The 24,883-nt window shown below is 38.2% G+C and overlaps 3 long non-coding RNA genes across 4 annotated transcripts; 1 reads left to right on the forward strand and 2 right to left on the reverse strand.

Moving 5' to 3' along the window:
• Positions 1-400: 400 nt before the first annotated feature.
• Positions 401-9,677, reverse strand: LOC116267919 (uncharacterized). 2 transcript variants are annotated; one of them, XR_004175695.2, is made up of 4 exons: positions 9,515-9,677; positions 7,206-7,296; positions 3,455-3,948; positions 401-533 (listed from the first exon to the last, which is right to left on the reverse strand). It is a non-coding gene; the product is annotated as an uncharacterized LOC116267919 (long non-coding RNA). The 2 variants fall into 2 exon arrangements; XR_007572176.1 differs by lacking the exon at positions 401-533 and adding an exon at positions 692-1,665.
• A 1,815-nt stretch (positions 9,678-11,492) lies between these two features.
• LOC116267920 (uncharacterized) lies at positions 11,493-16,994 on the reverse strand. The gene is made up of 3 exons (XR_004175696.2): positions 15,741-16,994; positions 14,916-15,154; positions 11,493-11,727 (listed from the first exon to the last, which is right to left on the reverse strand). It is a non-coding gene; the product is annotated as an uncharacterized LOC116267920 (long non-coding RNA).
• A 5,671-nt stretch (positions 16,995-22,665) lies between these two features.
• Positions 22,666-24,598, forward strand: LOC126409275 (uncharacterized). Its single transcript, XR_007572177.1, has 3 exons — positions 22,666-22,730; positions 23,529-23,788; positions 24,286-24,598. It is a non-coding gene; the product is annotated as an uncharacterized LOC126409275 (long non-coding RNA).
• The last annotated feature ends 285 nt before the right edge of the window (positions 24,599-24,883 follow it).

Genomic DNA, 24,883 nt, shown 5'->3' on the forward strand with positions numbered 1-24,883 from the left:
GTAAACCGAACAAAAAAATAAGGACCAAAACTGTGGCGGCAAAAGCGAGTGGCTCGATTCTCATTCAATTGTTGATTTTCCTAAATCCGATCCTTAAAAACCAGAGCAAGTCAAGGTCGGAACCCTAGCACATCCCCACAACAATCATGCACACTACAAGAAGACCAGAACCTTGGCCTTGTCATCCTCTGTCCGTCTGATATTGAATTAGAACTTTCCTATTTCAATTGTCCCAACCCAGCTGTCTGAGGTCATAGTCCTTGAGATTGTGAGTGGACAGAGGATGACAAGGCCAAGGTTCCAAGACATCGAGCATCCCAGCCCGAGAAACCCTAACTTACTTTTCTCCTGTTTGAGGTAGCCATCCCCGACTTTAACATGAGCGTCTGGAGACAAAGAAGTTATCGACTGTGATCACGTACTGGCTCATCCGTCTAAGGAACGCATTAAGGAAGAACCAATGGGGAAAAAGAAAGGGAGCACCGCTCAAGGGCAGACAGTCTGAATCCGTTGATGCACAAAAACGCCATATCCTGCATCAACGATTTCCATAAGCACACAAGAATAAGAAAGAAATCTGTTAAATTTCCCATGTTTGAATTATCCAGAAATCCAATGACAAACGCAAAATAAAAAAATAAACACTGTTGAAACCTGCCCTAGAAATCCTAACTCACCTTTCCCTGTTCGACGTAGCCATCCCCGACTATAACACGACCGTCTGGAGGCGACGCTCAAAGAAGTTATCGACTGTGAGCGCGTATTGGCTCATCCGCCTAAGGAAGGCATTAGGGAAGAACCAATGAGGGAAAAAAAGAGGGAGCACCTGCCAGGAATTCACCTAGATCGTGTCTCTTCCTCTCCAACGTGCCCTCTGCCCAGTGGAGCTCCCCTAACTGCCCTCTGCCCAGTGGAGCTCCCCTAACTGGGCCTCAGCCCGCCTTGTTGCCCCTCTTCTTGCTGCTGAGGATTAGGCCCATTCGGCCGTGTGCGGTGCACTTGGTGGTTCGTCCCTCTTGCAAGCTGCTGTATTTCTGCTGGTGACCACACCAATGGCCGCAAACCCTTCCGAATGAGACTCGTGGATGCCCTTGGCAGCGAGGTTACCTCTTGCAGAAGCCCCCAAAATTTTTGGTCCTGCGCACCGCTCCCCATCATAATCAAGGTTCTCCTTTCCATCAGTAAGCTCACGTCACCGGATACAGAATCCCCGACTCGCTGCGGTTCCATCGAGCCATATCTTGTCGCCGGAGGAAGTCCCCACTGGAATAGTAAGATTTCCAGCGCCCCTGATTTAACTGCACACCACCGCCGACGCGGGTCTCCGCTGGCCCTCAAACTGCTCAGACAGCACCGTGGGTTAGTGTCGGATCCAAAAAGCCCAACCTCGCCCGGAACCGTTGCCGGAGCATGTCGGAATTGATCCAAGTCCCTCCGCCTGTTTCTGCCTCTGAGACCGCGTCGCAGGCAACCCGACCACTGTATGAAACTTCAAAGACCTGTAGCATCGCCCGAAAGTTGCGGATCCAACGGTCCAGTGCTCGACTGGAACCGGTGCCGGAGTTTGCCGGAATCAGGCGATTTCCGATCGCCTGTTCTGCCATCTTCCTCTGCTCCACCACTTCCATTCAAAAATCAGGCGCTAATTCTACAAGTGTCCTCTCCCTGCAAGATTTTCCAGGTCAAAAGGGTCACCAGCCCCTCACATGCACTTCAAGAAGAAGCCACCCACCCATGATGTTACCTACCCTAAGGGATTTGAACTAAACAAAATAAGCTTTAGAAAGCTAGAATTAGGGAAAAATCAGGTAAATATCAGAAATTCCAACTCCAGGCACCCAGGTAGCAGAAAACAGAGTTTAATAAAAATTTTAAATTCTATAACATCAAATCATCAGGTCCAAAATTTCTGAAATTTTGAGGGTGTAAAGTTGAGTTCAATACCTAACTTTGACCAAAAAATAGATAAAGTGGAAGGTGGACTTTCCTTCATTTTCCTTTCGCTTCTCATCCCCTTGTTCTTTAAAGAATCCAATATGATTCTCGTTTCTGACTCTCTCACTATAGGATTGCTATTCATCATGTCTCTAGGACGAATTGTAAGCATCCAGAGCATCAACCAAGGCTTCATGTGCAGCAAACTGAACTGCTTCAGCATCCATTATAGGGGCAGCAATGTAAGCAATTAACCAATGCACTCTCCCCAACTCTAAGTTAGGCCAGAAGAAGAGTCTCACACAGAGGTAAGCCTCATTAAGTTTTTGTGTAACCCTAAAGTCTCCAAGGGTATCTATGGAGCGTGAAGATTTCTGGGGTCAACAGCATCTCGATGGTGGCCAACTGCAGGAGTTCTTTAAGCTCAAAATACTCCCTAAGAGGGTTAACATGGGCTTCATCGCCTCTCACATGATCAAGGGGCTAGTTCTAGAGAGTGTCTCTTCATTAAACATGTTATAAAACTTGACTTCTTAGAGAGTTCACGTCTCATAAAACTTGCCAACAAAAGAGACCTAGTGTGAGAAGGCCTGTCGTTTGTCGAATCCTTGTGTAGGCCGGTAGTTTCTCAAATCCTTGTGCCTTCTGTCATTTCTCAAACCCTTGTGACACCTGAGCTTGTCCTTCATAATGGCACCAGTGCATCATATGCAAGAATGTACAGTGATCAAACAAAATAATGGCACCAGTGCATCATATACAAAAATGTACAGTGATCAAACAAAATGAACACACATCCTTCAGTGCGTGAAAATTTCCTCCAATTAAACTTCAATTTTATCCAACACCAACTGTAGGAGCTCTTCAAACACAAAATACTCCTTGTGAGGTCTACGCTTACATGCTCAAGGGGCTGAAAATATGGCTTTGGGATTCTCCTACACTTCTTGAGCTTCTTCTTTCGGTGGTATCCGCCCTTTGCATGCACGTCAAGAAGAGGCCATGCAAGCACAATGTTACCTACCCTAAAACTCATTCCTAGACTAGCACATGATTTACTAGACATGATTTACTAGACAAAATAAGCTTTAGAAAGCTAAAATTAGGGGAAAATCAGGTAAATATTAGAAATTCCAACTCCACGCACCCAGGTAGCAGAGTTTTATAAAAAATCTGTAATATCAAATCTTCAGGTCCAAAAATTCTGAAATAGGGCGTAAAGTTGAGTTCAACACCTAAATTTGACCAAAAAATAGATAAAGATCGATGGTGGACTGTCCTTCATTTTCCTTTCTTCTCGTTTCCCTTCTCATCCCCTTCCCTTTTCTTTCTTTCCTTTTCCTTCCTTTACATCCATTCATTTCTATCCTTCCATCCAAACAAACAGTGGGTAAGTTTTGACAGTCTCACATGCATGTAATTTTTGTGGGAAATCAAGAATAACAGAGCTTACACCTAAAAGAGTGATGGTAGAGCTGGTGACAAAGAAATTAATCCACAGAAGATGGAAAGAGAATACCTGAACTGCAAGGAGAGGCAGAAAGTAATCATCAAAGTTGATCATCGTGCCATCAACCAGTGGCAACAAGGAATTGACAATGACTTGAACCTCACCAGCAGACATCAACTTCAACACACCGACCCCATCATCAACTTCAACACACCGACCCCATCGGCAGCGGCCACATCAAACCATACACCTTCGTCACAGCAATCAAACACATCAAACCATACACCTTCATCACAGCAATCAACGAAGTTGGTAGTCTCACAAGGGGAAGTGCAAGAGGCATCGGGAGAGGGATGACTTGAGGCGGCGTTCGGTGGTGGCTTCCAACAGCCTAGAGGATTTGTAAACGTAGCCCTTTTTGTATATAAGAAGTGGATAGCATTTCCAAATCCCAAGCTGTTAATTACAACTTTCTCCCCTCCACCTTGTTGTTGTTCTTCACCTTCAACTCTTAATGTAGTGCACCATCAGTAGTTCCAGTTCCTACCTCTAGAAACCTAAAACTAATGAAAATAGATATGCACTATTACACAAAACAGCAAGACTTAAACTCGCAGTTGACATGCTGACCCCTTAGATGCGATGATAATGTCATCATAGATATTCAGCCAAGCAACCTAAAAACTTAAGCAATGAAGTATGCAATTCAAAGTATCAAAATGTGACACAACAACCAACATACCCCTTGATCAGATTTTATTTATCCAAAGAATCGAGTAAATACATTGAAAAATGAAAATCAAACAACTAAGTCAACAAAGCTCCTAAACAAACCCATTTCACAATGAAAGTGAAAAATAAACACTACAAGCTGGAAAACCACTAAGTAGACAATAAAAGAAAAAATTGAACTACCAGAAAATCAAACCAACAATGGGTCAACTCAACAAAACTAAAATACTCTATCTAAACCAGAATGTGATCTTGAAAACAAATCAAACCAATGACCTTGACCTATGATGGACATGTACAATGCTTAACTAAAGCATCTATTCGACTAACAAGACACGAAGAAACTGAGTACAAACCTGGTCTAAAACCATGACGGACCCAGGGACATAATGCAGCTTCGATGGATGGAACTTTTAAAAATGTAACAATTCAAAATCGACTAATTCTTTTGAAAAGAGATAAAAGGCCTTCCATGACAGACTCAACCCTAAGTCTGGGTTATGTTGAATACACTCAGTTAATGATCTGTGTCTCCTGAGACAGAGGAAATGATAGAAAATTCATCACACTCAGCATGAGTGGACTAGGTTTTGAGGAATTTCATCTATTCCATGAATGGACAAGTGGTTTGGTAATGAAATGACAAACATCTTTCAAGACCAACGAGAATTAGTTAGTTCATCCTACGTCTAGGAAGCCTACAAATATAACAAGAGATGTCAAGTTTTCACTTTGAAATAGTTCAAAAACAATCAATTAACTCATAAGCAAGAGTGCCTGTGTTGTGCAAATAGTATGACCTTCATTTACCCATAGTACCGTACAAGCATCAAGATTCATTTTGCGTCAATGCCATCAAATCTCTAGAAGGATGTCTTTCAATTTCCAAAATATGAACATAAAGGAATCATCCTCGGCATCTTAGGTAATCAAGAAAGAGAAGCAGATATTGATCCCAACATCGCACATCTATGAAAGATTGTCACATTCAATTCATGCGAGTTCAACCTTCATGCTTTTTCATCACTTGGCAAGCACTTTTTTTTTCTTCTTCTTTTTTTTCTTTCTTTCTTTCTTTTGCATTTGGCCTTTTGGCTTTTCGATTTTTTTTTCTTGTTTTTTTTTTCAAGGCTGACCTTCACCTTTGAGGGAATACCTCACCACCCCAAAGGCTACTACGGAGCTCCACCGCTTTGGTGGTAATGTGTAGCTTTGTCACGTGTCCCACCCGTTTCAGCTTACGGGCTTCGATGAGCCAAAGGTTCATAAGTCGTTATCTTCGCGGGACAGACATAAATCACCTATATGTCTACCCGGTACTCTCGATTAACGACTCAGAGGAACGACTACACAAGCCCCGAGCCCATCTCTCAACTCTCATTTTGCTACCTGCCAAGATCTTACAGAGCATTATGGCTTTTCTCTCAAGATATTTTCTTGTTGAATCCTTGTAGATGCTTGATCATCAGAGTCAATAGCATTTTCTAGTCTTGACTTTCTCAGCTTCATAAGTTTTTTCCTTACTGCTCATATACAGGAATTTTCAGCTTTCCTCTTCCATTGATTGACAACAAAAACTTAAAATTTTCTCCTTTTACTCGAGAAGGTACTAAGAATAAACCAAAGGCATATATCATGGTGTGAGAAAACAATTTTAACAATGTTTTTAAGTAAAATTTAAATTTTTTTCTTTTATAAAAATTCATGACATCAAATGGTATATCAAAAGGAGGAAGGAACTATACTCCCTAAAGAAACGACAAAATGAAAAACAAGATGGGTTGGTTGGGTAGAAAAACAAACTTCACCAATACTCCCATAAAAATAGTGTCTTCTACACAAAAGGCTAGTTTAAGGGGGACAAGTTCCCATAAATGTTGGGTCCTTAACTGATTGCAGGTTTGGCAAATGGTTTGGGTTAAGCTCTTCACATTCCTTAAGGAAGAACAAAATAAACCAATACTACGCGGCAAGTTTTCTAAAATCATCAGTTAAACCATAATGACAACTACAGATTTGGACTCTGTTAGACCCCGAATGGTATGCCAAACTAAAGACCATGCACCTTGCTAGATAGCACAAATAATATTTGCTAAAAAATGACTGTCTAAGCAATAAGACAAAAAAAGATATGCATAAATCAAAGCAAAATACCATACAAGTCTGCAGTTCACAATATAATACCTAAGCATTCAGCCTATGATCAATGTGCAAGAAGGTACAGATACAACACTAGTTATAAACCATATAAAATCTAAATCCTACCTATCTTACAAACCAAAAAAATAACTTTGAGATATTTGGAGATCATGCACCAAAAACAAGACCGACAAATCAATCAACCAACCTAGTATAACCATTGAAATACAAGTTACCACAATTAGCAATAATGATTTCAATGATTACACAAAGTGGTGCCACAACAATTCAAGTGTCCATTACAAAATCACAAAAAACCATTAGTCCACAATTCCCCAAACCTAACTATTTTTTTTAGATGTGCCTATCTTATAGATGTGCCATCATATCATATAAGAATGTCCTTTCACTGTTAATTTCTGTCATGTTGTACTTTTTGCAAATTTCAGCTGCTTTTCCTGAAAGTTTCAGCTTGCATTTCCTGTGATAACCATAAACATGGAAAGTAGCTACCTACCATGTTGCAACAGTTTCATGCAAGACTTAAAATGACAGCAAGTGAATGCCAATCCTTTAGAAAACCTATAGCTGATACTATCCAAGCAAGGGCTACAAGATCACAACTAAGCTGGCAAAACTAAAACAACTTCAACATAACATAGCAATCCTTTTTAGACATAATCTCAATGCAATTACAAGGCAAACAAATAACAGTTAAATAAATCTAAACTAGAACAGAAAAATAAGAAATAATTGCTATCAATCTCAAGATCAAGAAGTATAAATAAGCATCATGTTTCAATAGAAAAAAAAATACAATTTACTTAAGGAACTAAGGTAACTAGGAAAGAAAACCTGCATACCAGGTGTCACAAAGAGAGTGCCCCACACTTGCAAACTCATGAGTTCGACCAGAACAAGGGTTAGAGCGTTCAATTACAAGACGTACCTTTGGAAACATACATGCATCTTCTTCACGTTTAAAAAAGTTGTTGATACGACCATTGAAGCACAAGAAGCAATAGCCTTTGATAGACAGCCTGTAAAGGTAGAAAAAGAATTAATTTTCATGAAGAAAAATGTGCATGTGCATCATGAGAAAGAAGCAAGTTACTCTGCTAAGGAAAGGAAAGTGGGGGATCCAAGTTTCCTAGAAATAAAACACAATTATGATGATACATTTTTTAAAAGTTTCGAGAAGCTAGTAAACTGGCTGATGCAAGAACATACCTCTGGACTGATATCTGGGTCAAGCCTGAACTTACAATTTAAGAGATTGTTGGCATCCTCTTTAGAGACCATTCAATTAACTAGACTGCTCTGGTTCTCTGACATATCTAAAGTTGGATACTAGCTCAACAAAAAGGAGATCCTTTTAAATATGAAGTGTATTGAAATACTCTTCTCTACTTTCTTTGATGGAATCAAATATTGTGAAGTGTATTATGTTGGAAATGGTGCTTCTATCCAACATTGCACCAAGTAGCTTTTATACCCAAACATTTTGGAGTGGAAAATGGTTTAAATCCATAGACATCTGAAAATTGAGGTGCATGGATTAGGAGGTGCAACGACATCTAATGGCCAAGATATCCATTGACCAGTAGAAGACACCTCCTCTCTTCCTATTCAAACATTATCGAGAACGTCGTAGCCCGGACTGTCATTTTAAAATTTAAACACAACAATAGGTACTTGGACGACCTCGTTTACACTTTTTGGCGAACGGTTGTTATTATTATTATTACGTGTTTTCATTATAATACTAAAGAGGCCAAAAAGTTTTTACTTTGAGAAAATCTAAATATCTGCTTCTGACGATAAGCTCATGTATTTTCTGTTTGAATGCCATTAATCGTATAATATATATATGTACATATATATATATATATATATATATATATAATTTGACACACGCCTTCAGTTTAATGTTTTGATCGAAATTACAATCTAAACATGAAATTTTAAGCACATTGTAACGAAGTAAATTCTTTGATGAATTAACCAATTACACTGACCAATATCTAAGGTCACACCTGTTGGGTTGAACGATGAAGAAAGATCAAGTTGACAGTCGGATGTTTCCGACAGATATTTGTAAAGCACACTTACAATACTCTGCTCTACTTTCTTCAATAGTAGTGACACGCATCCAAGGTGTACAAGGAAATGTGAAGCACAAACACTTAAAAATTATCATTGTGTCGTATTTAAAGAACAAAGAGGAAACAGAAACAGGCCAAACGTGATGCAAAGTGCACATGCGCGTTCATGCCATATGGCAAAAAATGAATGAGAAAGCATGTAAAAGAAAGTTTAAAAGTTGAAACAAGCATGCGACCGCTCACTCAGTAAGTGCGCCTTCTCAAGATCTCAGCGGGTTCTTCTTCCATATTAATTTTCACCAAGAATCTGCCATTTCCTGCTATAGAAAACTGTGGATTTTTGTAACCCTGCTCCATTGTTGTTTCAACGAAAAAGGGCATAGGCCTAGTCCGTCCCTGGTCTGCTCCTTCCCCCAACAAGTCCCGCCACTGCCGAGAACCTGAGGGGTTCATTCAAACGCTTCGTTGCCTCATGGGAGAAACGAATCACTGGAACCTTGCCATCGAAGGCGACCTGAGCATCTTCGACATCCATCAGCTTCGGCTTCTCTTGCTTGCTCATAATCGATACTCAGGAACGACGAGAAGACTCTCCTTCCTCCATCGTGACTTCTATTGGGGGGCCGCAGCTGACTCCTTGCCGCTGTCTTCCGCCCCCCGGGAAAGAGGATCGACCATCGGGGGACCGGCAGCCATAGCCGGACTCGTTCCCACTGCTCGTGCCAGGCGAACCCTAAGCCCTCTCGCACTACGCTCACCGAACTACGATTTGGTTGCTTGCTAATCATAATTAATTTCACATTACTTGTTGCTTTTTGGTAGGTAATCTAACGGATCGGACACCATAATTCTATTTATAGATGTTCACGCATTCGAATTCGAACTCGAATATGGATGAAGAAATTTCTATACCATATAGAAATCCAACTTTTTAAACTTGTTGAAAAAATTTAACCCAGAGCTAGTTTTATGCCCGAGCAATCTATCCCCGATTGACTATGCCCGTTGCGGATGCATGAAAAAACACAAGGAAACTCGCATTGTGATTCTACTTCTACAGTTTGAGAGGGGCAAGACAAATGAGATGACCAACAGGAATCAACAAATAAAGGAGAAGTAATGAGAATGACAGAGATCAGATCGGAGGTCTAACCTGCTCAACCATGCTGCCCAGAAGGAGATGCCTTTTCCAACCGAACTATGCTTCTTGGCGTCCAACTCTCAACCCCAAAAGCCATGATGCCTCCTCCTCGACTCTCTCTCTCTCTCTTTTGGCGTTTCGACGAAGAAGAGATGGGAGGGTTCCCCAACGTCTATTTTTCTTCTACCGTTTTTTTAAATTCTGGAACCTAATAAAAAGGAAGGCGAGAAGGTTGCTATTTTTAAATAGGAACCGCAACTTCCATGTTACTTTTTAAATTTGACTTTTTTGAGTACTTTTCAGTTTTCTCAATAAAATCCTATTATTTCACTTTCTATGGACGCCCATGATGGCTTCTGCTTGCCTTCTTCTTCTTCACGTCGACAGTTAGATATGAATAAATCCCTCTTTTTCCTGAAACCAGATGGGGCCTACAGGTGCCCGGCAAGTGAGTTTGCAAGGATACTCGGATCATATGCAATCGGCTGAATTGGAACCTGCAAATTTATTATGTCTTAATATTAACTATTTATCACGTTTTTATCTGCTTGCTTAGGAAAACAAAAACTATATCAGATGCAATCTATTTTTGTAAGACTTGGTCTGTCATACATCTTTAATAGAAAGCATTGAAAGCCATTAGCCCATGCATTTCATATTTAAACATCTAAAAATTACTTTTGTCTATCCAAATGTACAAACCCAAAATATATACTTTTAGATTTATACAAGGTGCTCACCAATTTTGATTTACATTAAAACCAACGGGTTTAAATTGATTGAGAATTTGAGGGGCCATAAAATCCAATCGACACATTATTGAGTTTCCCATCCTTTTTCAAACTCAAGTTTGACCGCCCGAACTCATCAAGTCAAATCAGAAAAACAGAGGGTGGGATCTGGTCAAACAATCATAAAACTCGTAGAACGTCGGTTGGCCGAAATACACACACATCCGATATTGTTGATAGTTGAGGTCATTGCCATTGTTTAGCTGAAGCTTAGGTACCTAATCTTCTCAAAGACAAGAATGTAAGCAGTCGAGCTGTTCTATATTAGCTGAGATAAATTGAGTGAACATAAATCTAATCATCTTCTCTGAAAATTAAGCTTAGATATACAATAAGCAAACAAAGAAGCGAAGGCAACAGCGTATGCGATGAGAACAACTGCCACAACGCCCAACTGATCATGCGGAAAGCCAAAATAATCTTTCAGGAACAAACTAACTGCCTTCTTTTCTCCAAATACGTCAATCACCTTGTCTATGTCACCATACTGTGATGTAAAAAGTCCACGGATAGTCCAATTTGAAGGGGTCATCCAGTATAGCCATATCCACCACTTTGGAATTTGCTGTATCAGAAAAGAGTTGACCTCATTAGTGAATATTAGCACAATCCCATAACTATTTTCTTTCTTAAAGGTCACATCCGAGGTTAATTAGTTACTTGTGTAATTAGTCAGATAAACATTAGTCATGATGGGACATATCCTGCACCAGTATAAGCAAGCTTCAGGCTTTTGAGGCTATTCTCAGTATGCGATTGTTTGCCTGATGTGATGAGGTTTCAGATGATCTTCTACAAGCATCAAGGAGCAGCCTTTTTTACCCTACCACATCTTAATTGCTTCACCCATCATGCATGGGTTAGAAATGTCTTTTAGCTCATTCCTTGGATCAAGAGTGATCTGCCACCTAAAATGAGTTTAGTGAAAGCATGTCCTTTGATTATCACTAGGTTGGGTACTCTGAGTAGATGTTGGATGCATTGAATACGATGCAACTCTGAATGACTACTTCCTAGAGTACATGAATTTGCTGCTTGCCCAAGATAGACGAGCAATAGTTGTTTATAGATCAAGCTCTACTGGAGCCATTTCCAGACCCTTTTTCAGAAAGCAAACTAATTAATGTTGAGCAAGAATCCAGAAGTATTCTATAACGACATCCAGAAAAGCAAAAGCACAAATCTATTCTTACTTTCCAGATATCAGGAAGCCAGAAAAGAGAGTCAGTAATGTGTTGAAAACAGATTGCAGGATAGCAGCAATTTGAGCGTTTGGAGTTAATGAGACCACCAGCATCCCAAGATGAGCATAGAAAATAGCAAAAAGATGTACCATAAGATCTTATAAGCAGACCAGTAATAACCAACTGAAGGGTATGTGATAATCCAAAATGTAACAGCTTGGATCAATGCACAAGGAATTTCGATGGCGACCTGCATTCATACAGATGAAATAGAAATTCAGTTGAAATAATTTTTTTTCTTGGTATTTTCCTGCATCTATTTCCACCACTATGGATAAAACGTTAGATGTTATCTGATGTCCAACTTGAACCCAACTTCGAATTTTCATACTCAAGAAATTCATTATATGGAAAAAGTGATCAATCGCTACCATTTGTACAACCATTTTATCAAATCCAGTGGATCTTCAAAATCAATTATATCAAGCAATTGGATCTGATAAAATTATGTACATTGAATCCTTTCGAGCAATTGGATTTGATAAAATTATGTACATTGAATCCTTTATCTATGACTGACAGCCTGTTCCTGACTAGTTGGATGAGGCAATAGCTACATCTACTGTATTTACATCTGTACCCCAACCCACCACCAGGAATACAAGTGATTCTTAAACTGAAAAACATATGATTCTTGGAAGAGGTGACATATATGGGCATAACAATAAGATTTTAAACTAGAGTAGTAATTTTTTCCAACCTGTGCCAGTGAATAGGCACGTGCAGAGTACATTCCGGCAAATCTTTCCCGATACATGACTATCCGCTCAGTTGCTACCACGGAATGAATAGCTATGCACAACAGCAGAATATTTATTCTTCAAACATTGAATCTCACGTCTATAAAGTATGAAATACTAACTATTATTAAGTTATCATGTTATACTATTAACCACTTCTATAGAAACAAAACATGGCACTAAAAAATCTGTCTTCAGCCGAAGAGATATGTACAAAACATGGATTCCACAGACATTAAAAAAATATAAAAAATATACATAACGCATTAACTATTACAAGGCACAGAAAATCTAAAAATAAAAACGGAAGAGTTTCTAACCGACAGAATGCATAGCTCAGTTTCTAACGGACAGGGTTTCTGATGGGACAGAAACAAAACAATCAACAAAAAGCCAAGGCACAATAAATTAAAAAATCCAACACAAATAGGCTGAAAACTCCAATGTAATAGACTGAAAAATATAATCCCAATAGACGTAACATCATAAATCTTTCATCTTAAAAAAAATGATAATTCATAAATCATAAAAGCAAAACAAAGACAACTGAAGAGAAGACCTTATCTGAATAGCTATGCACGACAGCATAATATTTATTCATCAAACATTGAATCTCACGTCTATAAAGTATGAAATATTAACTATTATTATGTTATCAAGTTATACTATATTAACCCCTTCTATAGAAACGAAACATCGATCTAAAAAATCAGTCTCCAGCCGAATAGCTATGTACAAAACATAGATTCCACAAAAAAAAGAAAAATCAGAACGACACGTAAGGCATTAACTATTCCAAGGCATAGAAAATACAAAAACAAAACGAAAGAGTTTCTAACTGACAGAATTCATTTCCAACGGACAGGGTTCCTGAGTCCCTGACGCGACAAAATGCATAGCTTAGAAAAAAAAAACAAAACAACCTACAAAAAGCCAAGGCACAATAAATTAAAAAATCCAACACAAATAGGCTGAAAAATCCAATGCAAATAGACGGAAAAATATAATCCAAATAGACGTAACATAATAAATCTTTCATCTTAAAAAAAATGATAATTCATAAATGATAAAATCATAAAAGCAAAACAAAGACAACTGAAAATAAGGCCTTAGCTGAATAGCTATGCACAACAGCATAATATTTATGCACCAAACATTGAACATCACGTCTATAAAGTATGAAATACTAACTATTATTAAATTATAGTGTAATACTATATTAACCCCTTCTATAGAAACGAAACATTGAACTAAAATATCAGTCTTCAGCCGAAGAGCTATGCACAAAACACGGATTCCACAGAAATTAAAAAAAAAAAATAGAAATACACGTATCGTATCGCATTAACTATTTCACGGCACCGGAAATCCAAAAACAAAACCAAAGAATTTCTAACTGACAAAATGCACAGCTCAGTTTCTAACGGACAGAGTTTCTGACCGGAGAGAATGCATAGCTAAATAAAAAACTAAGACAACCAACAAAAAAGCCAAGGCACAATAAACAAAAAAATTCCAACACAAATTTGACTGAAAAATCCAATGCAAATAGACAAAACATCATAAACCTTTCATCTTAAAAAAAAATCATAATTCATAAATGATAAAATCATAAAAGTAAAACAAAGACAACTGAAAATAAGGCTTTAGATGAATATCTATGCAGAACAGCATAACATTTATTCACCAAACATTGAATCTCACGTTTATAAAGTATGAAATACTAACTATTATTAAGTTATTGTGTAATACTATATTCACCACTTCTAATGGAAACGAAACATCAAACTGAAGAATCAGTCTTCAACCAAAGAGCTATGCGCAAACCATGGATTCCGCAGAAAGAAAACAAAAAATCAGAAATACATGTAACGCATTAGTTATTCCACGGCGCAGAAAAACCAAAATCACTTTTACGTTTGATCCTTTTGGTTATATTAGTAGAATCAGATGTTAAAAATTTGCAGAAATCTGGTTAATCCACTACTGAAATGGCATAAAGGGTGATAAATAGTGGACTTCTCAAAGGCCTGATGACATTGTCTCACACAGGCTATTTGAGGCTTATAAGAATTCAAGTGCTTCTAGTGGACAATCTGCTTGTTGGATTTCCAGTCATAGATGAAAAAGAAAAACAGATAATAAGTTCGCATTTTGTGATTGAAAGGGTATGCTGGAAGGAGCGTCGGATGTAGCTGTCAAGAGGCTGTCCATGGGGTCGAAACGAGGCACTATGGAGTTCATGAATGAAGTGAGGTTAATAGCAAAGCTTCAACATAAAAACCTGGTACAGCTTATTATAGGCTGCTGTGTTGAAGATAAAAGAAGAGCAGAGAGAATTTTGGAAACCGTTTGTTTATGTTTAATAAACCGTTTGTTTATGTTTAATAAACTGTTTGTTTATGTTTAATAAACTGTTTGTTTATGTTTAATAAACCGTTTGTTTATGATGAATCGACTTCACATTTTGATTTCTGCACTGAAGGCACTTGCCATCTTGACTCCCTTTTGTCATTCTAATTGCCTTCATTGGTCGATAGCTGCAGTCCACGTTATTTCCTATTTCAGTTGTACAATTTCCTTTAGCATTGAAATTACGATTATTTAAGTTTGTAGAATCTTGATCAGTTACCTCTACCTGACAAATGCAAAGCGCTTGGAGGAATTCATGTCGAACATGGGATTTTCTGCGGGTGTTTCTCGTAATATGATTGCACAGAAAATGTTTTGAGGAATTGACCTCAGTTTGATGCTTGAAATCTTGGATGACTGTGGTATTGAACCTGATCATTCAGCAATGCTTTTGAGGTTCCTGAGATGTCCCTCACAGCAAAAGCGCGCACGATCAATCCAACAACAACCACCGTTCACCTTTCCCTGCGACAGATAGATTATGGATCTCAAACCAAACATAGAGTGAAAATGAACCACATAGATTTCACAGAGACCAACATGAGTATGTCTAATATTTGAACAGTTTTAACCTAGAGCTTAAAATGTGAACTAAGAACAGACTAAAGAATACAAGGCCTTGCTCCCAACCACACTAGTTCAGATCATTCCCTCTTCCCTTCTGGTTTAAGTTACCATGTAGGCACAATCCTCATGAACGAAGTTCTGCTAGGAAGCCTTATAAGGACTAAGTGAGTCTCCAGCAGACTTAACCATCCAGATTTTCAGTCCCTTTTGTACATATCTCTAAGACTCACTCAGGGCCAAAACCCATCATTGATAAGCAAAACACATCAATAGCAACCACAATCAAAGAATGGAACTTGCAATACGGTTGATTTTAGAATGTCTCAATTGAAATAGAACCACCAACATAACTGGATGGTTTTAAGACATATTATGGCCCAACACAACTAGCTGTATCAATTGGATTATGATGGCCTATTCAGCGAGCATCGTCAACTTATGGACTAACAACAATCTTTTTTCAAAATCAAAGCCAGAATCTTACCAAGAGTAACATTATCCACGAGTTAATGTAAAGGAATTATGAAACAAGATCAATGGTAAATTCTCACGCGTCCTTCCAACTTCATCTTTCCTCAATGTTATAAATAACACATAAACTGCGAATGATCAGAGAGCTTGCATGATCAGATACGGACCCACGTTTTTTTTTTCTCTTACAGAGCTACACATGGATCTAGAAGCAACTATGGTACAGGAAACGTCACATGACAAAAAAATCAAAGCATCATCCATCAAATGGACAAATAGAATGCGTAGTTTACCTTGATATATGATTTCAGAGTTGCAAAAACAAGAGATATCTTAATTAAAAAGTTAAACGTTAAACCAACAATTTAGTATATATATAAAAGAAAAACCATGTTATTGTAAACAGAGGTTCATGAATTGAAAAAGTTGAAAACAAATGCAACTGAATCCGACCGAGTTCTCGTTCCTTATAGTTGATTGAGCTGTGGTTCAGCATCAATCAATAAAATTTGGTTGATATTCAAGACACGCATAAAACTCGCTTCTTGACTCTCTTTTTCTTTAGGGCTTGAAGAGATGAAAGGTGCACCTTATTCAATAATGCAAAATCTAATCAAAGAACGAAAAAAATGAGCAATTGTATCTTATATTGATGAGAAACATTTTCTAAACATTTTTATAATATATATAAGCTTTACAGAATATCTAGAGCCAACAAACATGAGAACTATGCAGATTAATGTGAGCCGTCTAATCCTTTTACATAAGAGTACCATGTGTAAAGTAATCTTTTCGAAAAGATGAACGACAGTATATAATTTGACTTTGGAAAAATAACTTTGCATGTAACACCTTGTGAGCAATCAATCAAAACAATTAGAAGCATTAAATCAATTTACTTAATTCTCATATTTGCTCGTATGTGTGTCTGTCTGTACGTGCTTGTGTTTTTGTGTTAAGTGTGAAATATGTTTAACCCAAAGCCACAAAGCAAATACCATTCTCGCTTATAAGAAAAGAAAAGTGTCTCCATTTTTGTCACTATTAAACCAAGGGTGTTCCTGAAAGGGCAGAAAGAATGTCTCAGAAGACGTTCTCTATTTCCATTTAGGGTGTTTAGTCCAAAGAGCAAGTCTGTAGTCCAAGAGATAGTGGAGCGGCAAGGAGATGACGCACACTATCCCAGTTGGGAAAACACTCAACAAGTGCACCAATGCCTTCCAGAGTTAACACCTTGAGGACACGTTAAGGTTTGAGGGAAGGGTGATTGATAGTCCCCTGATATGAAGTCTTGAAATGTAAATGACGATAATATAGTATGACTAAGAGTAGGGGACCTGGATCCACTTACTATGAGGTCCCACTTGTATCACCCTTCATATATATATATATATATATGTGTGTGTGTGTGTGTGTGTTAGGGTGATCCGACTTTTATGAAAAAGGTAACGAAAGTAATCCCCTTGTTGGTGTTGGGTTTGTCCTAATTTGGTGGGTAATCACTCTTTCTTCTTCATTTCCCCTTTCTATTCTCGAACGCAGCTGGGCAGAGTCGAGATAGTAGAAGGAAAGCGAGAGAAGCTACCAAAGTGCTTTGAACCCAAAATTATGTATGCATGAAATCTACTGGAGAGGAAGTGCGCATGCACGAGAATTCAACCATGGGCACAAAATTGATTCATATGCAAAGCAAAGCACTAACTTGTTATTAGAAAGAGAAATTTATGTTTTCTGCGCAATGATTTGAAAAAGTTAGAAAGTCTATATAACACTCCAAAAGTAGATAAAATAAACCGCAAAATGGAAAAAAAATCTGCATTACACACTGCATATAGCCTAAGCTATTAGATGATCCAACTTTGGAACCTATAGAATAGAAGTCTGATTTTAAATGGTCTAGGACGTTGGATTTTAAACTTATATATATGATATGGATTAGAGGTCTCATCCAATCCCCTTTGGGATGTTGGATTTGGGATTTCGACCAATGGTCAAGATCAGAGGTCTCACCTAATCTGGTTGGGATGTTGGATTCAAGATTTTGAATATATATATGATACGGATTAGAGGTCTCATCCAATCCGGTTTGGGATGTTGGATTTGGGATTTCGAAAAAATGGTCAAGATCATAGGTCTCACCTGATCTGGTCTGGGATATTGGACTCAAGATTTTGAACAACCAGCTAGAACACAGATCTCACCTTATGCGGTCTAGGATGTCGAATGCATATTTTGAATGTGGATGTGAATTTTAAAATATTAACCCAAGTCTAGACCATGTTTAAAATCGCTTTGAGTATACATACAATCCAATGGAATTTAGAAACCTAAAAGTTGAAAGGTGCATTTACAAACTTGAGAATTTAGCAATGATTTAAGAGAAGTGTGAAATCAAGTCCAAATGCTGGATTGGATTTTGAACTTTAAAACTCGAACCTCTACTTTACACCACGCTAAAAATCATTTTAAAAATTCATTCAATCCACTATAACCAACAAACATCAAAATGAAAAAGTGCATTGAAAAACTTTGAGAATTTGACAAGCATTTAGGAAATATTTTAAATCAAATACAAGGAATTGAGAAGATTCGAAGATCTATATAGACAAAGTAATATTCTTCAAGTGATTTCAAAAACTCCTAAGAGATGTGAAAAGAATTTACAGGAAATCAAAAAGCCACCCATCTGTTTCATGTGATCAAATATATGAGACGGGATATGAAATTTTGATATAAGAGATAGATGAGAGGTCCGATCTAGTCCGGCTTGCCAAATGGAATTTGGGATTCCATCCTAATATTTAAAATAGAAGTCTGATTTTAAATGGTCTAGGACGTTGGATTTTAAACTTATATATATGATACGGATTAAAGGTCTCATCCAATCCGGTTTGGGATGTTGCATTTGGGATTTCGACCAATGGTCAAGATCAGAGGTCTCACCTGATCTGGTCTGGGATGTTGGATTCAAGATTTTGAATATATATATGATACGGATTAGAGGTCTCATCCAATCCAGTTTGGGATGTTGGATTTGGGATTTCGAAAAAATGGTCAAGATCAGAGGTCTCACCTGATCCGGTATGGGATGTTGGACTCAAGATTTTGAACAACCAGCTAGAACATAGATCTCACCTTATCCGGACTAGGATGTCGAATGTATATTTTGAATGTGGATGTGAATTTTAAAATATTAACCCAAGTCTAGACCACGTTTAAAATCGCTTTGAGTATACATACAATCCCATGGAATTTAGAAACCTAAAAGTTGAAAGGTGCATTTACAAACTTGAGAATTTAGCAATGATTTAGAGAAGTGCGAAATCAAATCCAAAAAAATTGAAGATCTCTGGTGAAATTGAGAAAATTCCAAGAAAATTAATAATAAGAATTTGAAGTCAATTTACAAAATTTTGGAAAACTTAGAGAGTGGTTTCAAAGATTTATAAAACAGGAAATGATTTCAAAGATTCATAAACCTTTTGTATCAGTTCAATGACGTTTGATTTAGGGTTTGCATCTAAGAAATAGATCAGAGGTCTAACCTGATCTGGTATGAGGTGTTGAATTAGGGATTCGGAGCTAATGTTTGAATCAGAGGTCAGCACTGATCCGGTCTAGGATGTTGCATGCAGGATTTAGACCAAAGCTTCTGATTGGAGGTCTAGTTTTCTACAGTCTCAAATGCTGGATTGGATTTTGAACTTTAAAACTCGAACCTCTACTTTACACCACGCTTAAAATCATTTTAAAAATTCATTCAATCCACTATAACCAACAAACATCAAAATGGAAAAGTGTATTGAAAAACTTTGAGAATTTGACAAGCATTTAGGAAATATTTTAAATCAAATACAAGGAATTGAGAAGATTTGAAGATCTATATAGAGAAAGTAATATTCTTCAAATGATTTCAAAAACTCCTAAGGGATGTGAAAAGAATTTACAGGAAATCAAAAAGCCACCCATTTGTTTCATGTGATCAAATATATGCGACGGGATTTGAAATTTTAATATAAGAGATAGATGAGAGATCCGATCTAGTCCGGCTTGCCAAATGGAATTTGGGATTCTATCCTAAGATTTAAAATAGAAGTCCGATTTTAAATGGTCTACGACGTTGGATTTTAAACTTATATATATGATATGGATTAGAGGTCTCATCCAATCCGGTTTGGGATGTTGCATTTGGGATTTCGACCAATGGTCAAGATCAGAGGTCTCACCTGATCTGGTCTGGGATGTTGGATTCAAGATTTTCAATATATATATGATACGGATTAGAGGTCTCATCCAATCCAGTTTGGGATGTTGGATTTGGGATTTCGAAAAATTAGTCAAGATCAGAGGTCTCACCTGACCCGGTCAGTGATGTTGGACTCAAGATTTTGGATATATATATGATACGGATTAGAGGTCTCATCCAATCCGGTTTGGGATGTTGGATTTGGGATTTCGAAAAAATGGTCAAGATCAAAGGTCTCACCTGATCCGGTCTGGGATGTTGGACTCAAGATTTTGAACAACCAGCTAGAACATAGATCTCACCTTATCAAATGGAATTTGGGATTCCATCCTAAGATTTAAAATAGAAGTCTGATTTTAAATGGTCTAGGACGTTGGATTTTAAACTTATATATATGCTACGTTGTAGAGGTCTCATCCAATCCGGTTTGGGATGATGCATTTGGGATTTCGACCAATGGTCAAGATCAGAGGTCTCACCTAATCTGGTCTGGGATGTTGGATTCAAGATTTTCAATATATATATGATACGGATTAGAGGTCTCATCCAATCCGGTTTGGGATGTTGGATTTGGGATTTCGAAAAAATGGTCAAGATCAGAGGTCTCACCTTATCCGGTCTGGGATGTTGGACTCAAGATTTTGGATATAAGGTCAACGCTGATCTGGTCTAAGATGCTGCATGCGGGATTCAGACCAAAGGTCTAGATTAGAGGTCTAATCTTATACAATCTCAAAAGTTGGATTTTGAATTTTAAAATGTGAACCTCTACTTTAGAGCATGCTTAAAACTGTTTTAAAAGTTCATGCAATCCAGTGTAATCTAGAAAATTCAATGTTGAAAAGTGCAATCCAATCCGGTTTGGGATGTTGGATTTGGGATTTCGAAAAATTAGTCAAGATCAGAGGTCTCACCTGATCCGGTCTGGGATGTTGCACTCAAGATTTTGGATATATATATGATACGGATTAGAGGTCTCATCCAATCCGGTTTGGGATGTTGGATTAGGGATTTCGAAAAATTGGTCAAGATCAGAGGTCTCACCTGATCCGGTCTGGGATGTTGGACTCAAGATTTTGGATATATATATGATACGGATTATAGGTCTCATCCAATCCGGTTTGGGATGTTGGATTTGGGATTTCGAAAAAATGGTCAAGATCAGAGGTCTCACCAGATCCGGTCTGGGATGTTGGACTCAAGATTTTGAACAACCAGCTAGAACATAGATCTCACCTTATCAAATGGAATTTGGGATTCCATCCTAAGATTTAAAATAGAAGTCTGATTTTAAATGGTCTAGGACGTTGTATTTTAAATTTATATATATGCTACGTTTTAGAGATCTCATCCAATCCGGTTTGGGATGATGCATTTGGGATTTCGACCAATGGTCAAGATCAGAGGTCTCACCTGATCTGGTCTAGGATGTTGGATGCAAGATATTCAATATATATATGATACGGATTAGAGGTCTCATCCAATCCGGTTTGAGATGTTGGATTTGGGATTTTGAAAAAATGGTCAAGATCAGAGGTCTCACCTTATCCGGTCTGGGATGTTGGACTCAAGATTTTGGATATATATACATGATACAAGATTTTGAACAACCAGCTAGAACATAGATCTCACCTTATCAAATGGAATTTGGGATTCCATCCTAAGATTTAAAATAGAAGTCTGATATTAAATGGTCTAGGACGTTGGATTTTAAGCTTATATATATGATACGGATTAGAGGTCTCATCCAATCCGGTTTGGGATGTTGCATTTGGGATTTCGACCAATGGTCAAGATCAGAGGTCTCACCTGATCTGGTCTACGATGTTGGATTCAAGACTTTCAATATATATATGATCCGGATTAGAGGTCTCATCCAATCCGGTTTGGGAGGTTGGATTTGGGATTTCGATAAAATGGTCAAGATCAGAGGTCTCACCTGATCCGGTCTGGGATTTTGGACTCAAGATTTTGGATATATATATGATACGGATTAGAGGTCTCATCCAATCCGGTTTGGGATGTTGGATTTGGAATTTCGAAAAAATGGTCAAGATAAGAGCTCTCACCTGATCCGGTCTGGGATGTTGGACTCAAGATTTTGGATATATATATGATACGGATTAGAGGTCCCATCCAATCCGGTTTGGGATGTGGGATTTGGGATTTCGAAAAAATGGTCAAGATCAGAGGTCTCACCTGATCCGGTCTGGGATGCTGGACTCAAGATTTTGAACAGCCAGCTAGAACATAGATCTCACCTTATCAAATGGAATTTGGGATTCCATCCTAAGAATTAAAATAGAAGTCTGATTTTAAATGGTCTAGGACGTTGGATTTTAAACTTATATATATGATACGGATTAGAGGTCTCATCCATTAGGGTTTGGGATGTTGCATTTGGGATTTCGACCAATGGTCAAGATCAGAGGTCTCACCTGATCTGGTCTGGGATGTTGGATTCAAGATTTTCAACATATATATGATACGGATTAGAGGTCTCATCCAATCCGGTTTGGGATGTTGGATTTGGGATTTCGAAAAAATGGTCAAGATCAGAGGTCTCACCGATCCGGTCTGGGATGTTGGACTCAAGATTTTGGATATATATATGATACGGATTAGAGGTCTCATCCAATCCGGTCTGGGATGTTGCACTAAAGATTTTGGATATATATATGATACGGATTAGAGGTCTCATCCAATCCGGTTTGGGATGTTGGATTTGGGATTTCGAAAAAATGGTCAAGATCAGAGGTCTCACCTGATCCGGTCTCGGATGTTGGACTCAAGATTTTGGTTATATATATGATACGGATTAGAGGTCTCATCCAATCCGGTTTGGGATGTTGGATTTGGGATTTCAAAAAAATGGTCAAGATCAGAGGTCTCACCTGATCCGGTCTGGGATGTTGGACTCAAGATTTTGAACAACCTGATTTAAAATGGTCTAGGACGTTGGATTTTAAACTAATATATATGATACGGATTAGAGGTATCATCCAATCCGGTTTGGGATGTTGCATTTGGGATTTCGACCAATGGTCAAGATCAGAGGTCTCACCTGATCTGGTATGGGATGTTGGATTCAAGATTTCCAATATATATATGATACGGATTAGAGGTCTCATCCAATCCGGTTTGGGATGTTGGATTTGGGATTTCGAAAAATGGTCAAGATCAGAGGTCTCACCTGATCCGGTCTGGGATGTTGGACACAAGATTTTGGAAATATATATGATACGGATTAGAGGTCTCATCCAATCCGGTTTGGGATGTTGGATTTGGGATTTCGAAAAAATGGTCAAGATCAGAGGTCTCACATGATCCGGTCTGGAATGTTGGACTCAAGATTTTGAACAACCAGCTAGAACATAGATCTCACCTTATCAAATGGAGTTTGGGATTCCATCCTAAGAATTAAAATAGAAGTCTGATTTTAAATGGTCTAGGACGTTGGATTTTAAACTTATATATATGATACGGATTAGAGGTCTCATCCAATCCGGTTTGGGATGTTGCATTTGAGATTTCGACCAATCATCAAGATCAGAGGTCTCACCTGATCTGGTCTGGGATGTTGGATTCAAGATTTTCAATATATATATGATACGGATTAGAGGTCTCATCCAATCCGGTTTGGGATGTTGGATTTGGGATTTCGAAAAAATGGTCAAGATCAGAGGTCTCACCTGATCCGGTCTGGGATGTTGGACTCAAGATTTTGGATATATATATGATACTCATTAGAGGTCTCGTCCAATCCGGTTTGGGATGTTGGATTTGGGATTTCGAAAAAATGGTCAAGATCAGAGGTCTCACCTGATCTGGTCTGGGATGTTGGACTCAAGATTTGAGAAACCAGCTAGAACATAGATCTCACCTTATCAAATGGAATTTGGGGTTCCATCCTAAGATTTAAAATAGAAGTCTGATTTTAAATGGTCTAGGACGTTGGATTTTAAACTTATATATATGATACGGATTAGAGGTCTCATCCAATCCGGTTTGGGATGTTGCATTTCGGATTTCGACCAATGGTCATGATCAGAGGTCTCACCTGATCTGGTCTGGGATGTTCGATTCAAGATTTTCAATATATATATGATACGGATTAGAGGTCTCATCCAATCCGGTTTGGGATGTTGGATTTGGGATTTCGAAAAAATGGTCAAGATCAGAAGTCTCACCTGATCCGGTCTGGGATGTTGGACTCAAGATTTTGGATATATATATGATACTCATTAGAGGTCTCGTCCAATCCGGTTTGGGATGTTGGATTTGGGATTTCGAAAAATGGTCAAGATCAGAGGTCTCACCTGATCTGGTCTGGGATGTTGGACTCAAGATTTTGAGAAACCAGCTAGAACATAGATCTCACCTTATCAAATGGAATTTGGGGTTCCATCCTAAGATTTAAAATAGAAGTCTGATTTTAAATGGTCTAGGACGTTGGATTTTAAACTTATATATATGATACGGATTAGAGGTCTCATCCAATCCGGTTTGGGATGTTGCATTTCGGATTTCGACCAATGGTCATGATCAGAGGTCTCACCTGATCTGGTCTGGGATGTTCGATTCAAGATTTTCAATATATATATGATACGGATTAGAGGTCTCATCCAATCCGGTTTGGGATGTTGGATTTGGGATTTCGAAAAATGGTCAAGATCAGAGGTCTCACCTGATCCGGTTTGGGATGTTGGACTCAAGATTTTGGATATATATATGATACTCATTAGAGGTCTCGTCCAATCCGGTTTGGGATGTTGGATTTGGGATTTCGAAAAAATGGTCAAGATCAGAGGTCTCACCTGATCTGGTCTGGGATGTTGGACTCAAGATTTTGAGAAACCAGCTAGAACATAGATCTCACCTTATCAAATGGAATTTGGGGATCCATCCTA

The sequence above is a fragment of the Nymphaea colorata genome, unplaced genomic scaffold (genome assembly GCF_008831285.2).
Source record: "Nymphaea colorata isolate Beijing-Zhang1983 unplaced genomic scaffold, ASM883128v2 scaffold0004, whole genome shotgun sequence".
Lineage (NCBI taxonomy): Eukaryota > Viridiplantae > Streptophyta > Magnoliopsida > Nymphaeales > Nymphaeaceae > Nymphaea > Nymphaea colorata.